We start from the raw sequence: 6,000 nt of genomic DNA, 5'->3' as shown, positions 1-6,000 counted from the left end.
TACCAGCGTAATAACCAGCGTACTGCGAATGTGTGCCTCTGTTTTTAAAGTTTAGCGTTACTTTAGAGACTCATTTTAACAATCGGGAGTCACATAAACATGACGCCACGTGCGTCTTTTTCCTGTCAGTCATCGTGGAAACGCGTCATGCGCTAACGTGCGTTTACGTTGACACCGTTAACCGCCGATATCGCGTTAACACGCCCGGCACGGCTAGAAATTTTGCACATAAAAACATAGCTACTTGATGATTGCTGCGTCTTGACCTGAGGGTGGTGTTTGTGTTTATACAGCAGCAGAGCAGGGGTGGGCAGAGACAAAAAGCACCTGAACAACATTAAATTTGATTTCTGGAATTTTTCATGGATTCAGTCAAACACCAACCTGTTGGCAGTCGTGCCACTTTACTAGCTCGCTGCCTCTGTCTGTCTGAACACAAGTCACTTCCTGTGTGCAGCGAGGGAATGTCACCGAGCAAAACACGATCTAAAAAAAACATTTGTTTATATTTAAAAGTTACATACTAATGTTTTCAAAAACTTTTTGGTTGGTTGTATAGCGCTTGTATCCAAGCTCCACAGTGATGTAATGGCACAGGCAGCAATGTGTGTGCTGGGGCTAATGTTACATGAATAGAATAAAATGAGTGCAATGCAATAAAAAAGGCTTCTACGAGATTACACAGGAGTAGCTGGTAAAACAGAAAACCTACACCTCAACCTACAACCAAAGTGAACCTCCCTTTATATCAAGCAGAAGTGACACTTTTTTAAAAAACCATGCATGGCCTGGTTTGCTTAAATTATAATTAGAATAATACTGCGTTTAGTCTATAATACACTATTCTACACATGGAGCAAAAACATTTAAAAAAAAAAAAACAGACAGAAGAACATACACATTATTTTACAGCGTTCTCCCATATTACTTTACACGATCTACTGTGTTGTGTTTTTTAGACAAAAGAAGGTACAATCTGGCAAACAATGAGCTCCTCTCGTCACTTCAGTTCTTAGTTGCATGCTACACATCGTGTCTAAGGTGCTGAATAGTTTTCAGTAAAAAAACAAAAAGAAAGAAACAAAAACGCATTACAAATTTTAGTAAACAGAGGGGAGAAGGCCTTTGTTGTTCAGGTTCCTGAGCTGTGGAACTTTGAGCCAGTGTCTTCACTGTTGTGTGTTCAGTTCGTACATGTCAGTAGGCGTCCAGACACTCCAGCATCACCGTGGTCTTGATGGTCAGGTTCTTATAGCAGTTCACGAAGTTGCTCTGGATCCAGTAACACATAGTAACACAAGTGTTATCTCTATTATCACCTCCACAGTCATGGCTAAGGTAGAGGCTTTAAACAACAGTGATGACACCATCAGCAGCAGGAGTGAGTCACAGAACTTGACAGAATTAGCTGGAGCTCAGTTTATTTTTATTATTTTTTTTTTAAATCAACTTTCTTGATAGTGTGTAGAATAACACGTCCCTCCTCCTTTAACGATGCAATAAGACTAGAATATTTCAACACTGTACTTTTAAAATGTACTTTTAAAATTAACCAACCAAAACTGGTGTGTGTGTGTGTGCGCGTGTGCTCATGTATTACTGATGTTGTGGGGACGTAAAACTATTTACACACTCACATTATGGGGACTTGTCTTCCTTGTGGGGACAAAAAGTCTAGAAAAGACAGAAAGACGCAGCTTTAAATGTTTATTTATTATTTATCACATTTATGAAAATGTCATCGACAAGCACCTATTTACAATCCTAAATGTAAATAGAGCTGTGGTCTGCTGCATTGTTGGCAATAAAGGAACAAACAAGACAAGAAAACTGATAACTCTCAGTCTGCCACAACGTCAAACTCCTTCCCAGAATCCAAAAAGATAGTGACAGGGGAAATACAATACATGGGGGGGGGGCAACTATCGTCACAACTGTGACCACATGACCACACCCCTGCCCAGATGAATGAATTAATACTGAGGATGAACAGAGCAGAGAGAAGGACACACAGACGACAGATACATCAGATACAGGTAATACTCACTCACTCACCTGCTGTAGGCACCTACACCTAATACGAACAATACAGTTTTAGGTATTTTCCAACACGGTTTGTAGATATTTGCTTGAAAATGCACTTTTTGTTTGCAATGATCAGAACTTTGTTTGCTCCGACGAATCTAATCCCATAGTCTGGATCCTCTCGTCTCATAATATGGAAGCAAATGTGTCTCATATTGAAGTTGAAAATGAAAATTCAGTTTGGATTTATTGATTATTGGTTTTATTTATGAGTCCAAAAATGAAAAAAGTGGTCACCAACCGTCCTCATCTGGCCACACCCCCAGCATTATTCTTTGGCTTTTCTCCCCATCATGTGTCATGTGTCATCTCAAGAAGGCCTTTATGTGTTGGAACACAAAAATACACTACTCAAATCTGCAAATGTATTTCTTTACAGGAAACACAAGCTCTAGGAGTCAACTGAGGCACAAAACAGCTTGGAGAGAATCCTGACAATTACCTGTAAATCACCACTTCAGAGGAATAATGGTGAGTTTGGTGCATTTGGTGCAAGACCACTCGTATTTATTCTTCAAATCAATAATGTTGTCAAAACAAAACCAACGGTTTTTCACATTTAAATTCTAAATCAGTCACCGAACCTTCTCTGGGTTTATACGTTGAGTCTGTATCTCTTGACAAATATCTGGGTTTCTTAAGAGATGGATTTCTCTCCTTTAAAGTGCTGACATACACTATCGTTCAGAAGTTTGGGCTCACTTAGAAATGTCCTTATTTGTGAAGGAAAAACACTTTTTTAATGAATATAACATTAAATGAATCATAAATACACTCTATACATTACATACGTTAATGTGGTAAACGACGTTTGATTGAACACGATGATTAGAAAACCCTTGAAAACCCTTGTGCAATGATGTTAGCACAGCTGAAAACAGATTTGCTGGTTCTTTGACGAAAGCAAAATTATGATTTTGATTAAAAATCATTATTTCTAATCTTGTCAATGTCTTGACTATATTTTCTAAACATTTTGCAACTCTTTTGATGAATAAAAGTGTGACTTTTAATGAAAAACAACAAAAATTGTATAGGTGACCCCAAACCTTTGAGCGGTAGTGTATGATTACTTGATGTTTAGGTGGTCAGATGTTTGCAGGAACATGTGGCTGTAGAGGTTTCCTGCCGATGTGTTTTTATGTTTGACATTTTGTATTTGAAGCACATTTTTTTCTGTACGCTGTTGTGACTAACGTTCTGATGCAATTCTCTTCCTGTTTTTTTGTGTTTTGATTTCAGGGTTTTATTCTTCTACTCGCTCTGATCCCAGCAGCCATCTGCACAGGGGTGGTTTATCCAGCCGACTGCACTGACGTGTACAATCGTGGTTTTCAACACAGTGGTGTGTACACAATCTACCCAGAAGATACACAGTCTCCTGTCCACGTTTACTGTGACATGGTCTGCGATGAGGCCGAAGAGAAATGGATTGTAAGTATAACATATTATGTTCCATCATCATTTGTATATTGTTATTCTATTAATCACTGAAGTGCTGCTCGTCTAATGTCATGCTTCTCTGCATTGTGTTTTTACCTTCTGCTCCATTCTTGTGAACGTGGTGGATTCATGAAAGAGTTCTTCCAAATGTGGTTGGTTGGTTAGGTAGACAGGTAGGTAGATAGATGGATATGTAGGTAGGTCAGAAGGAACTGTGATTGCCTCAGTTTTACGACCTTATATCAGTGTCATCATCTTCATCTATCACTAAAACATTATTATTGATCACGCTACAGCTGGTGATGGATGAGATTGGAGAATTTCCACCTAACACAGAAATCTATTGCAGGTGATTCAGAGAAGACAAGACGGCTCTGTGGGCTTTGTTCGTGAATGGTGTGAGTACAGAACTGGATTTGGAGAAATATCAGGAGAATACTGGCTGGGTAAGAGTTGAGATTTTGGCATTATTGCGACACTAATTGATGAGTTTCATCACAGCTCTCTCTCGAGTCAATCTCTCTGTCTTTGACTGTCCCTGCTTATCAACCTTGTCCTCCAGGGCTGGAGAAGATCCATGTCCTTACTCAGAAGACGAACAAGAACTATGAACTGAAGATTGACATGGAGGACTTTGATGGCTACAAGGCCTGCGTATATTATTCCAACTTCTCTGTGGGTTCGGAGAACGAAGGCTACGCGCTTAACGTCACTAGCTTCAGAGATGGAAGCTGTGGAGCTACTGCTGGTGAGTTTTAGTCCTAGTATATCTAGGCAGGAATGTGCTGATTGATCCAAATATTGATTTGATGCAAACTCTGGCAGTTGGCTTCAAAACAACAACAAACATTTTGGCAGGAAGCCACGCAGCAGATCACCAAAGATCCTTTGAGACAAAGGATCAAAAATCAAAGCTGCTTATAGGGTGATTTTAGTAGAAAATCTGCCATTTATTAATTTTAATATCTTTTCTTGCAATGTTTAAGTGTTTTTTTGGAGTAGAGTGAATGCAAGTTTATCAGAGAATTGAAAATGTTGATATTAGGGGCTGCATGATCATAATCATGATTTAAATGATAAAGATTCTTCTGCATTTTATTTCATGAGCTGCATCTCAACTGAACGATCCTATTTTACCGTCTGAGTTTATCACCTCAATGTTTCTAATATTTTGCTCATGAGTGCAATAAACTATTTTGATTTGTGAAAAAAACTGTGCCAGAGAATCGTGATCTCAATTCTAAGCAAAAAAACAACAAAAACAAATGTGTTTCACATTCCTAGTTGAGATATCTCAGGACTGGAATAATGTCTGCTCTGGCTGTTTTCATGAAAAGCACCAGGGGGCAGTATAAGTGTGACAGGTTCTGCAACATGAAGTCATTATTTTACGCTTTCTCTTTTATTCAGGAAATTCATTGTCTTACCATAATGGTATGAAGTTTTCTACAGTTGACAAAGACCAGGATACACATAGTGCAAACTGTGCCCGGAAGTACCACGGAGGATGGTGGTACAAAGCTTGTCACAAGACTAATCCTAACGGTGTGTATGCATGGGGCGACTCAGCGTTTGGCCAAGGAATCAACTGGAAGACTTGGAGAGGATATACTTATTCTCTGAAGTCATTCACAATGAAGATACGACCCAAACAGGAATGTTAGAGGCCACATGCGCTGCCTGGCCAATAATCAGTCACACAGTAGAGTCGTCTTTTGTAGGGCTTGACCAATATGGGTTTGTTGATTTTTTTTTTTCCTGTGACCAATGATGATATTATGGAAATGTTTGTTTGTTTTATTTCTCACTATTTTGGGGGAACAACATTTTGTTAATTTTTTCTTCTTTAGGGGAAACAATTTGATTTCTATTCTTGGTGGGGGAAAAACATCTTTGTGGATTTTATTGTGCTAAATAAGTCAAATCTAATATGTCGTGGGTGATGTAACTCCTTGTTGTGACCAGAGGAGGGCAGTGAGCACTTTTTCTTTCTTTCTTAAATGTTGTGTGATGAATAAAGATTTCAGAACATGGAGCAGCTTGTGCAGTATTGTGTTCAAAGAGAACAAACCAAGGTGCACTTTTATTCATTTATGAATCTATTGACATCATTGTTACCCAAATATGAGTGTTATTTTTATCAATTACATCAGTAATGAGTTTCTGTCAAATACAAGTAACACTGGAGAAAATAGGGTCAGAAATACAAAGGAATCATGCTCTTTTTGAGTTTAATAATATACATGTTTTTTTACTTGTCTTTAATTTAGCTCACTTACGATAAAGATTATGGAGTAAAGATATGCATATGAATATAATTAAACAGCCATCATTTTGCTCACAATGCTTTCCTGACGTCATCAATTTAGGTTATTACAATTAAAAAAGAAGAAAATCGAAGAAGAAATCACCATTCTGCAGGATGTTCTTGTATTTAGGCCCAGTACACGCACACACCCGCACACCACACAC

This window comes from Microchirus variegatus (genome assembly GCF_963457635.1).
Source record: "Microchirus variegatus genome assembly, chromosome: 1".
Taxonomy (NCBI): Eukaryota; Metazoa; Chordata; class Actinopteri; order Pleuronectiformes; family Soleidae; genus Microchirus; species Microchirus variegatus.
The sequence above is the reverse complement of the archived record's forward strand: the minus strand, read 5'-3'. Positions refer to the sequence as shown.